Source organism: Delphinapterus leucas, chromosome 2 (genome assembly GCF_059928025.1).
Source record: "Delphinapterus leucas isolate spDelLeu-1000000601 "Yukka" chromosome 2, BTC_Dleu_Yukka2, whole genome shotgun sequence".
Lineage (NCBI taxonomy): Eukaryota > Metazoa > Chordata > Mammalia > Artiodactyla > Monodontidae > Delphinapterus > Delphinapterus leucas.
The window spans coordinates 114,495,281-114,508,507 of NC_143130.1; the positions used below are offsets into that span (position 1 = coordinate 114,495,281).

The following is a 13,227-nucleotide window of genomic DNA, read 5'->3' on the forward strand; positions in this document are numbered from 1 at the left end:
GGGGGGTGGGGGGGAGGAGAAGAGGAAAAAGGAGGAGAGATACAAGGGAAATAAAGCTGAAAGGTTAGCAGAAGCCATATTGTGAAAGGCCTTATTCAAAAATACCACTAAAAAGCTGTATTTGAATATATCAATACATATAACATAATGTATAGACACTAAAAAATTTTATGAAGACCTCTTCTGGATACTCCCTGACAAAACAGTGGAGATAATACATAGTACAGGGAAAGCTCAATAACAACAAATAACCCAATTAAAAAATGAGCAAAGGATGTGAATAGATACTTCTCCAAAGGCGATACAAAACAGCCAATAAGCACATGAAAAGATGATCAACACCACTAATCACTAAGGAAATGGAAATCAAAACCACAGTGAGATATCAACTCACATATATTAGGATGATGGCTATTCAAAAAACAGAAAATAATAAGTGGTGACAATGACACAGAGAAACTGAAACCCTTGTGCACTGTTTGTGGGACTGTAAAAGGGTGCAGGTGTGGGAAAGAGTACACCAGTTCCTTAAAAAATTAAAAACAGAATTATCATGATCCAGCAATTTCACTTCTAGGTATACATCCAAAAGAATTGAAAGAAGGTTCTCACAGAGAGATCTGTGCACCCATATTCACAGCAGCACTATTCACAACAGTCGAAAAGGGGAAGCAACCCAAGTGTCCATCACGGATGGATAAACAAACTGTGGTATATAAATACAATGGAATATTATTCATCCTTAAAAAGGAAGGAAATTCTGATGCTTGGATATACCTTGAGGACACTATAGTATATGAAATAAGCCAGTCACAAAGAGACAAGTAATGTAGGATTCCACCTACAGGAGGTATCTAGAGTAGTCAAATTCACAGAAAAAGAAAGTAGAATAGTGGTGGCCAGGGGCTTGAGGAAGGGTAACTGGGTTGTTGTTTAATGCATACAGAGTTTCAGTTTTACAACATGAAACAGTTCTGGAGATTGGCTCAACAACAATGTGAATACACTTAACACCACTGAACCGTATACTTAGAAAAATGATAAATTTTATGTTATAGGCTTCTAACACACACACACACGCACGCACACACACACGTTCCTTGTATCCAATACCTACCTTTCCAAAGAGAATCAATGCATGATTGTCTTGTTTCACCTCCTCACCTGAAGTATAGTTGATTTACAATGTTTCAGGAATACAGCAAAGTGATTCACTTTATTTATGTGTATATATATATGCATATATATCATACACTTTTCAGATTCTTTTCCATTATAGGTTATAAGAAGATACTGAACACAGTTTCCTGTGCTACACAGTTGGCCCTTGTTTATTTTATATATATATTTATATTATATATATATATATATACACGCACACGTGTGTGTGTGTGTGTGTGTGTGTGTACCTTAATCCCAAATTCCCAAGTTATCCCTTCGCCCTCCACCTTTCCCCTTTGGTAACCACAAGTTTGTTTTCAGTGACGCCACTGGTATGTTTTAAAGCAATTCTCAGATATCTTATTTCACCCAAAAATACTCCACTATATTTTGCTAACAAATATTTAGTTTACAGGGAAAAAATGCCATTACCACACCTAACAAAATTAAATAATATTAATATTTTTATTATATTTGTTATGGTGATCTGTAATCAGTGATCTTTGACGTTACTACTACCACTGCTGAAGGCTCAGATGATGGTTAGCATTTTTTAGCAGTAAAGTATTTTTAAAATAAAAAAAAGTCTACAGATAATAAATGCTGGAGAGGGTGTGGAGAAACGGGAACCCTCATACACTGTTGGTGGGAATGTAAATTGGTGCAGCCACTATGGAGAACAGTATGGAGGTTCCTCAGAAAACTAAAAATACTGAATAGAATTACCATATGATCCAGCAATCCCACTCCTGTTAATACATCTGGAAAAGACAAAAACTCTGATACATGCACTCCAAAGTTTACAGCAGCATTATTAACAATAACCAAGTGCTCATCACCAGAAAACTGGTTTAAGAAGATGTGGGGTGTGTGTGTGTGTGTGTGTGTGTGTATACACACATAATGGAATATTACAAATATACATATATATTCCATTTGTAACAACATGGATGAATCTAGAGAATATCATACTAAGTGAAGTCAGAGAAAGACAAGTTATATGATATCACTTATTGTGGAATCTAAAAAATGATACAAATGAACTTATTTACAAAACAGAAACAGACTCACAGACATGGAAAACAAACTTATGGTTATCAAAAGGGGAAGGGGGGGTATAAATTAGGAGTTTGGGATTAACAGATACACACTACTATATATAAAACAAATAAACAAGGACCCACTGTATAGCACAGGGAACTATATTCAATGTCTTGTAATAACCTATAATGGAAAAGAATCTGAAAAAGAATATACATGTATGTATGTGTGTTTATAGATTTAAAACAATCTTTTTGCTGTAACCTGACACTAACAACATGGTAAATCAACTATACCTCAAAAAAATATATACACATATCTTTATAAGGTTTTTTTGTCAAATCAGGTCCACATGTTACATTTGGTTATGTCTCTTAAGGGTGGAGAATATTAATACCATGGAAAATTGTTTTTAAGTGAAAAAAGGAACACAGGAATAGAAAATACAATGTTGAGATTGGTTCAGGGTGGCAGGGTAGAAGGACGTGCACTCTCTCTTGCGAGAGCACTGGAACCACAACTAACTGCTGAGCAGTCATCGACAGGAAGACACTGGAACTCACCAAAAAAGATATCCCACATCCAAAGACAAAGGAGAAGCCGCAATGAGATGGTAGGAGGGGGGCAATCACAATAAAATCACATCCCATAACTGGTGGGCGACTCACAAACCGGAAAACAATTATACCACAGAAGTCCACACACTGGAGTGAAGGTTCCATTAGCCCAACCAAAGAGCCCACATAGGCTCCAGTGTTGGGTTGCCTCAGGCCAAACAACCAACAGGGAGGGAACCCAGCCCCACCCATCAGCAGTCAAGCAGATTAAAGTTTTACTGAGCTCTTCCCACCAGAGCAACACCCAGCTCTACCCACCACCAGTCCCTCCCATCAGGAAACTTAAACAAGCCTCTTAGATAGCCTCATCCACCAGAGGGCAGACAGCAGAAGCAAAAAGAACTACACTCCTGGGCTTCCCTGGTGGCGCAGTGGTTGAGAGTCCACCTGCCGATGCAGGGGAAACGAGTTTGTGCCCTGGTCTGGGAAGATACCACATGCCACGGAGCGGCTGGGCCCATGAGCCATGGCTGCTGAGCCTGTGCGTCCGGAGCATGTGCTCCGCAACAGGAGAGGCCACAACAGTGAGAGGCCCGTGTATTGCCAAAACAAAAAAACAAAAAACAAAAAAAACACTACAATCCTGCAGCCTGCGGAACAAAAACCACATACACAGAAAGATAGATAGACAAGATGAAAAGGCAGAGGGCTATGTACCAGATGAAGGAACAAGATAAAACCCCAGAAAAACAACTAAATAAAGTGGAGATAGGCAACCTTCCAGAAAAAGAATTCAGAATAATGATAGTGAAGATGATCCAGGACCTCGGAAAAAGAATGGAGGCAAAGATCGAGAAGATGCAAGAAATGTTTAACAAAGACCTAGACGAATTAAAGAACAAGCAAACAGAGATGAACAATACAATAATTGAAATAAAAACTACACGAAAAGGAATCAATTGCAGAATAATTGAGGCAGAAGAACAGATAAGTAACCTGGAAGACAGAATGGTGGAATTCACTGCTGCAGAACAGAATAAAGAAAAAAGAATGAAAAGAAGTGAAGACAGCCTAAGAGACCTCTGGGACAACATTAAACGCAACAACATTCGCATTATAGGGGTCCCAGAAGGAGGAGAGAGAGAAAGGACCTGAGAAAATATTTGAAGAGATTATAGTCGAAAACTTCCCAAACACGGGAAAGGAAATAGCCACCCAAGTCCAGGAATCACAGCAAGTCCCATACAGGATAAACCCAAGGAGAAACACGCCAGGACACACAGTAATCAAATTGGCAAAAATTAAAGACAAAGAAAAATTATTGAAAGCAACAAGGGAAAAACGACAAATAACATACAAGGGAACTCCCATAAGGTTAACAGCTGACTTCTCAGCAGAAACTCTACAAGCCAGAAGGGAGTGGCATGACATACTTAAAGTGATGAAAGGGAAGAACCTACAACCAAGAGTACTCTACCTGGCAAGGATCTCATTCAGATTTGATGCAGAAATCAAAAGCTTTAGAGACAAGCAAAAGCTAAGAGAATTCAGCACCACCAAACCACCTCTACAACAAATGCTAAAGGAACTTCTCTAAGTGGGAAACACAAGAGAAAAAAAGGACCTGCAAAAACAAACCCAAAACGATTAAGAAAATGGTAAAAGGAACATACATATCGATAATTACCTTAGACGTGAATGGATTAAAAGCTCCAACCAAAGGACACAGGCTTGCTGAATGGGTACAAAAACAAGACCCATCTATATGCTGTCTACAAGAGACCCACTACAGACCTAGGGACACATACAGACTGAAAGTGAGGGGATGGAAAAATGATATTCCATGCAAATGGAAATCAAAAGAAAGCTGGAGTAGCAATACTCATATCAGAAAAAATAGACTTTAAAATAAAGAATGTTACAAGAGACAAGGAAGGACACTACATAATGATCAAGGGATCAATCCAAGAAGATATAACAAATATAAACATATATGCACCCAACATAGGAGCACCTCAATACATAAAGCAACTGCTAACAACTCTAAAAGAGGAAATGGACAGTAACACAATAAATAGTGGGGGACTTTAACACCTCACTTACACCAATGGACAGATCATCCAAAATGAAAATAAATAAGGAAACAGAAGCTTTAAATGACACAACAGACCAGATAGATTTAATTGATATTTATAGAACATTCCATCCAAAAACAGCAGATTACACTTTCTTCTCAAGTGCGCACAGAACGTTCTCCAGGATAGATCACATCCTGGGTCACAAATCAAGCCTCAGTAAATTTAAGAAAATTGAAATCATATCAAGCATCTTTTCTGACCACAACGCTACGAGACTAGAAATCAATTACAGGGAAAAAAACGTAAAAAACACAAACACACGGAGGCTAAATGTTACTAAATAACCAAGAGATCACTGAAGAAATCAAAGAGGAAATCAAAAGATACCTAGAGACAAATGACAATGAAAACAAGACGATCCATAACCTATGGGATGCAGCAAAAGCAGTTCTAAGAGGGAAGTTTATAGCTATACAAGCCTACCTCAAGTAACAAGAAAAATCTCAAGTAAACAATCTAACCTTACACCTAAAGGAACTAGAGAAAGAAGAACAAACAAAACCCAAAGTTAGCAGAAGGAAAGAAATCATAAAGATCAGAGCAGAAATAAATGAAATAGAAACAATGAAAATAGCAGAGATCAATAAAACTAAAAGCTGGTTCTCTTAGAATATAAACAAAATTGATAAACCTTTAGCCAGACTCATCAAGAGGAGGGAGGACTCAAATCAATAAAATTAAAAATGAAAAAGGAGAAGTTAAAACAGACACTGCAGAAACACAAAGCATCCTAAGAGACTACTACAAGCAACTCTATGCCATTAAAATGGAAAACCTGGAAGAAATGGACAAATTCTTAGAAAGGTATAACGTCCCAAGACTGAACCAGGAAGAAATAGAAAATATGAGCAGACCGATCACAAGTAATGAAACTGAGACTGTGAGATGCAGAAAAAGTTGTTGACAAAATTCAACAACCATTTATGATAAAAACTCTCCAGAAAGTAGGCACAGAGGGAACCTACCTCAACATAATAAAGGCCATATACAACAAACCCACAGCAAACACCATTCTCAACGGTGAAAAACTGAAAGCATTTCCTCTAAGATCAGAAACAAGACAAGGATGTCCACACTCACCACTATTATTCAACATAGTTTTGGAAGTCCTAGCCATGGCAATCAGAGAAGAAAAAGAAATAAAAGGAATAAAAATTGGAAAAGAAGTAGTAAAACTGTCACTGTTTGCAGATGACATGATACTATACATAGAGAATCCTAAAGATGCCACTAGAAAACTACTAGAGCTGATCAATGAATTTGGTAAAGTTGCACGATACAAAATTAACGCACAGAAATCTCTTGCATTCCTATACACTAACAACGAAAGATCAGAAAGAGAAATTAAGGAAACAATCCCATTCACCACTGCAACAAAAAGAATAAAATACCTAGGAATAAACCTACCTAAGGAGATAAAAGACCTGCACTCAGAAAACTATAAGACACTGATGAGAGAAATCAAAGATGACACAAACAGATGAAGATATATACCATGTTCTTGGATTAGAAGAATCAATACTGTGAAAATGACTATACTACCCAAAGCAATCTACAGATTCAGTGCAATCCCTATCAAATTACCAGTGGCATTTTTTACAGAACTAGAACAAAAAATCTTAAAATTTGTATGGAGACAGAGAAGACCCCAAACAGACAAAGCAGTCTTGAGTGAAAAAAATGGATTTGGAGAAATCAGACTCCCTGACTTCAGGCTACTACAAAGCTACAGTAATCAAGACAATATGGTACTGGCACAAAAACAGAAACATAGATCAATGGAACAGACAGAAAGCCCAAAGATAAACCCACACACGTACGGTCAACTAATCTATGACAAAGGAGGCAAGGATATACAATGGAGAAAAGACAGTCTCTTCAATAAGTGGTGCTGGGGAAACTAGACAGCTACATGTAAAAGAATGAAATTATCCCTAACACCATACACAAAAATAAACTCAAAATGGATTAGAGAACTAAATATAAGAGTGGACAATATAAAACTCTTACAGGAAAATATAGGAAGAACACTCTTTGACATAAATCACAGCAAGATCTTTTTTGATCCACCTCCTAGTTTAATGGAAATAAAAACAAAAATAAACAAATGGGATCTAATGAAACTTAAAAGCTTTTGCACAGCAAAGGGAACTACAAACAAGACGAAAAGACAACCCTCAGAATGGGAAAAAATATTTGTAAACAAATCAACGGACAAAGGATTAATCTCCAAAATATATAAACAGCTCATGCAGCTCCATATTAAAAAAACAAACAACCCAATCCAAAAATGGGCAGAAGACCTAAACAGACATTTCTCAAAAGATATATAGATGGCCAAGAAGCACATGAAAAGCTGCTCAACATCACTAATTATTAGAGAAATGCAAGTCAAAACTACAATGAGGTATCAACCTCACACCAGTTAGAAAGGGCATCATCAGAAAATCTACAAACAACAAGCGCTGGAGAGGATGTGGAGAAAAGGGAACTCTCTTGCACTGTTGGTGGGAATGTAAATTGATACAGCCACTATGGAGAACGGTATGGAGGTTCCTTAAAAAACTAAAAATAGAATTACCATATGACCCAGCAATCCCACTACTGGGCATATACCCAGAGAAAACCATAATTCAAAACGACACATGCACCCCAATGTTCACTGCAGCACTATTTACAATAGCCAGGTCATGGAAGCAACCTAAATGCCCATCGACAGATGAATGGATAAAGAAGATGTGGTACGTATACAGAATGGAATATTACTCAGCCATGAAAAGGAATGAAATTGGCTCATTTGCAGAGACGTGGGTGGATCTAGAGACTGTCATACAGAGAGAAGTCAGAAAGAGAAAAACAAATATCGTATATTAACGCATGTATGTAGAATCTAGAAAAATGGTACAGATGAGCTGGTTTGCAGGGTAGAAATAGAGATACAGATGTCAAGAACAAACGTATGGACACCAAGGGGGTAAAGTGGTGGGGTGTTGGGGGGGTGGGATGAATTGGGAAATTGGGATTGACATATATACACTAATATGTATAAAACGGATAACTAATAAGAACCTGCTATATAAAAAATAAATTAAATAAAACTCAAAAATTCAAAAAAAAGGTAAAAATAAAACCATTGCTTAAAAAAAAGAGAAAATACAATATTGAGTGGAAAAAAAATCTGGACATTTACCGTAAAATTAGTTAAAATGTAAAAACAGACGAAATAATCTGTGATGTAGAAGTCAGAATAGTAGATACTTCTAGGGGTTGGCGGGAGAGAATAAGTGAAAATGAGGTGGACACATATAGGGCACTGGCAATATTATCTTGATTTGAGTGGTATTTACATTGGTGTATAATTTGTAAAAATTCATCAAGTTATATACTTAAAATTGGAGTACTTCACTAAGTGGATGTTATACTTCAATTTGCAAGTTCAGGCAAAAATACATTAAAAGTATCACTCACACATACATACGCGAATGCCAAAATACTAATAATGGCTATCTCTGGGTGGTGAGATAAGCAATTTTCATTTTCTTTTCTAGGCTTTTCTATAGTCCCCCCAATTAAAAGAAAAATACTTTAAAATGAAGAATGTTGCTATTGAAAATTCCCTGGCCGTCCAGTGGTTAGGACTCGGCGCTTTCACTGCAGTGGCCTGGGTTCAATCCCTTTCTGAGAATTCAGATCCTGTAAGCCACAGCATGGCCAAAAAAAAAAGAATGTTGCTATCAATTTTACCATCCCCTCTAAACATTCATTAATCTTCTCTCTTCTCACACTGATAAAAATATGCATAATTTTTTCTTCCACACAATTTGTCCTCCTGCTGGATTTCAGGTTTTGAACAGCCCTGTTACTAGTTAAGTGAGTATTAAAATCCAACTTTTGACCCCTGGCTAAAGAAATATAGACCTTGTATTTACACTCTGCATAATATATAGTTGTCTAAGTGCAATGCACTTGTGTAAGCATGGGAGATACATGCGTACACACACACACACACACACACACACACCCCTTATTCTCAATTCAGCAGCCAGTGCACTCCTCCCCACAAAAAGCCAGACACATCACTTATGCTCAAAATTCTGCCATGGCTACCCATCTTACCCAGAATAAAAGCCCAAATCCTTATGATGGCCAACAAAGTCCTAATTGTCTGGTCCTTTTTACATCTCAGGTATCCTTTCCCACCACTCTTCCCCCGTGGACTTCACTCCACCTTAACCACATGGGTCATCTTGCTAGTTTCTGAACCCATCAAGCACGCACCTATTTGCCTTGGGGACTTTTCCACTAACAGCAATGCCAGTGAGTTCTTCCTTCACACAAATTAACTCCATTACTCAAACTTTGCTCAAATGTCCTCTTCTCAGTGACACCTATCCTAACTATCCTTTTAAAAATTACAAACTGTTCCACATCCCCATATACTCTTTTTTTTAAATTTTATTTATTTATTTTTGGCTGCATTGGGTCTTTGTTGCTGCGCGTGGGCTTTCTCTAGTTGCAGTGAGTAGGGGCTATTCTTCTTTGCGGTGCACAGGCTTCTCATTGTGGTGGCTTCTCTTGCTGCGGAGCACGGGCTCCAGGCGCGTGGGCTTCAGTAGTTGTGGCGCACGGGCTTAGTTGCTCCGTGGCTTGTGGGATCTTCCCGCACCAGGGCTCAAACCCGTGTTCCCTGCATTGGCAGGGGATCCTTAACCACTGCGCCACCAGGGAAGCCCTCCCCATATACTCTTAATTGCCCTAACCCTCCTCTACTTTTTTCTCTTACCACAACGCTTAATCACTTTCTAACAAAAATTTCTTCTTTATCTATTCATACAGTTTCTCAACAATTTATTTACATGTTATTGCTTGCTTCCTCCCACCCTCAGACCCCACAAGAATCTAAGTTTCATGAGAGCAGGAATATTTGATTGTTTAGTTCATGGTTATATCCCAAGCATTTAGAACAGTGTGTGGCAACTAGCAGGCCAGGAAGAAAGGGCGGGGGGGGGGGCAGGTGGAGGGGTGAGGAAGGAAGGAAAGAAAAAAAAGTCCAGTGGAAAGTTTAATGACATACATATAGATGAAAATTAGAAGGAAAATGGTGGTGACAAACGATATCTTATTAATATTATAAATTAAAATTAGTGAAATATCTCAAAAGTACTCACTCAATAAAACTTCTATACTCAGCTGAACTCATCACAATTATTTTCATACACATTTATATTCCCCTATTATATAATAATGTGAGTAAACTACAAGTTGTGCCTGACCCCAAAACAGGTATTTATCTACAATTAGATTTATTGAGTAGATCTTACCAGGTAGATCATGACTAGTCCATCATAAATACTTAAACTCTACTAAATCGCAATCTGCCAAAATTTCAACTTACAAATTAGCAGGTTTTTCATTACAAGATTCACTACAGAATTTTTTTCAAGAGTTAGAACATTCAAAAGAATTCAATATAGCATGAGAAATAGAGTGAATCTTTGAAGACTGAAATTATCATAACTTCCTCCCACGAGTCAATGGCATCAAACCCTTTATTCAGAAGAAACCTAATTCCTATTATTATAATTTATAATATTTTTCTTCTACACAAGAAAATCTCCCCTTTCCTCCTTCCTTGCCTACACACACACATATATTAATATGACTGCACATTCATTAAAACTTTCATAAAGTTTAAGTATGTACTTTTAGGTAGCCCAACATCAACTTAGAACTCTGAAGAAAGACATTCTCAAACTTCAATAATATACAGACCCCTTAAAAAGGAGAAACGTTCCTGCAGTTTCCAGTTATTTACAAAAGTTGTAATCCTAACGTTATTTAAACCTATGCAAACACAAACTTTTTAAAAATTAATTTTTATCACATTATAGTTGATAAACATAAACCTTTAAGTAAACTCTTTATGCATACAGATCTTACATAAATACGGAAAGTCAGATAAACCAAAAACCAAATACAAAACTTCTAAATAAAATTCAATTTAACACACTTAAAAAAATGGCATGGTTTTGCTGAATAAATCTCTACTCACAACACAAAAATGGCACTAACTGAACCACCATAAGCTTCCTTTAAGATTGGAATGCCTGTACTACTAAATGGTAATAAGGCAGGTAAATTCTTCTCAGTTTCACATTATTATGAAACATTAATTCCTGATGCTAAAAAAGCATTTGGTCTTCAGTTAACTCAAAAGCATCTTATTCATTAAGACTAGTACTTCTATTCTTTTCCTTAATATTAGTCCCTAACAATCAAAACAGTAACACTTGGCACCACCAAAAACTAACACATATTCTAACCCCAGCATCAAGTGAAAGTATTCAATTATGACTCAGGTGATCCAGAACATGTTTAAGATAATCAACCATTGAAAATAAAACACTAAATTTTAAAATTGTAGAGCACTTTCAGACCTCATTTGATAATCATATGTTCACTGTATGATCCTGCCAGCAAATAGTGAAGAGTTTCCATTATCTGATAACCCATAGTCATCAGGAAGAAGTTTCCAAAGATAACTGTGGAATCATCTTCCAGAAAGGTTAAAAATAAATCAGATTCATCTGTCCAAAATGATTTCAGGACTGATGAAAATGATATACTCCAAAAGTTGGCTTTATTATTATTGCTGTTGTCATCACTGAAGCATCTGCATACTGTTTACCATGGTTCCCAGGAGCAACAAAATGACTTTAAAAGCCATAAAAAAAACTCTTGCTCAGTTTCAGAACCCTAATACTCTTTTCTTAGAAATTATTGTAAGAAACTAAGATAAGGAATACTGATAAAAGGATACTAGTCGGGAGTTTGGAGACCTACATTCAAATCCTTACTTGTCACTAACTAGCTTTATAACCCCTTAGCTCACTCATTCTCAGCTTACTCATTTGTCAAATAAGAGGGCTGAATTAGATGTCTTCTTAAGATCTGCTAGTTGTAAATTTCAACCACTAAGATTAGCATTTCAGAATTCTATGATGACACTTCTGATATTAAAATGATACAAATCAAAACTAAAATAGCTCAGTTTTTCAAAAATGACTTAGGAAAAAATTGTCCATCTTATTATGAGTAAAAATATATATAGTTCTTAAAAGAATTCTATTTTACAGCTTTCTCATGAGAAAAAACTTATTCATTAAAGTTACAATTTAAAAAAATTTTAGAAGAAAATTATAATTAGAAGAACTCACATAAAGCTATGTAGCAGACACTGATGTGCTATCCAGACCTCCCTTCAGAAATGAAGGATTTATTGTCCAGCTGCTGTCAAACAGCCTTCACCTGTCAGGCCTTTTCAGGAATTGCCTCAGCTAAAGACAGCTGCATGCCCTAGCAGCCTTCATGGAGGGACTGATCAAAACAGGCGTATAAGGGCCCAGCACCCTGTCACAATTTTGGACAACTCCACAGGTTATCCCGGCTTCAGAGTTTCTCAAGGGGGCAACAGTGGCTTTTGTTGATAATACATTACAGCCCAATTTACCCCTTCTGCTTCCTTTCCATTCCTTCTACAGATGTTGATCCTAAGAACATTTCTGCATGCTCATCATAGTTAGCCTACCCAGGGACCCAACTTGCAGCCACTGGTGTTGAGAATGGTCCAAGAAAATAGGCTCTAAAATGAAGTTTTGGAGTTGGATCACCATCCACGTAGCCAGGCAGCTGGCAAAGGACACTATCACTGGTGATGATAGAACAGAAACCGAGCACAAACTGGCAGTGCAACGGCTAAAAGTTCCATTGTTGGTAAACTGGGTAGTTATCCAGTGGAAGAGAATGCAGATGTTGGCAAACTTTTTTTTTTTTTTTTTACAGGACCAGATAGTATTTCATATTCTGCTTTGATGTTTTTGTTTTACAACTCTTTAAAAATAGGGCATGACAAAAACAGGCAGACACAAGAGTGGGTTTGGCCAGCAAGCCATAGTTTGCCGAACCCTGAACTTTAAAGATGCAGTGTATCAGATATTTGAGAAATATAAGGAAAACAGTAATTATAAAGACCATGAAACTGGGTTGCTGTTGCTTTAAAAGCAACTGACTCTTCGGAAAAATATAACAAGAGTTTAAAATGAGTGATAGGGAATTAAAAACTAAATGTGAAAAAGCCAGAAGTTTCTTTGGTAGCATAAAATCTTTAAAAGCAGGAGGCCACAAAAGGCTAAGGGCCAAGACTTAATTGTAAGAGTGGCAGGGCTCCAAAGAAAGTTAAAGTCTCAATCTAGATAAGTCTGCTATGCCAAGGTTAAGGCCTGCATAGAAGAGAACACATTGGAACCCTGAAAAAATGGGATGGAGAGATG

The 13,227-nt window shown here is 37.1% G+C and overlaps 1 protein-coding gene and 1 pseudogene across 13 annotated transcripts in view; both read right to left on the minus strand.

Moving 5' to 3' along the window:
* The window catches only part of STRN3 (striatin 3), a 110,613-nt gene that overhangs the window by 72,670 nt on the left and 24,716 nt on the right, over positions 1-13,227 (minus strand). The gene's annotated exons all lie outside the window — the stretch shown is intronic.
* LOC149750259 (heparan sulfate 2-O-sulfotransferase 1 pseudogene) overlaps positions 1-13,227 on the minus strand; it is a 37,262-nt pseudogene continuing 24,035 nt past the window's right edge.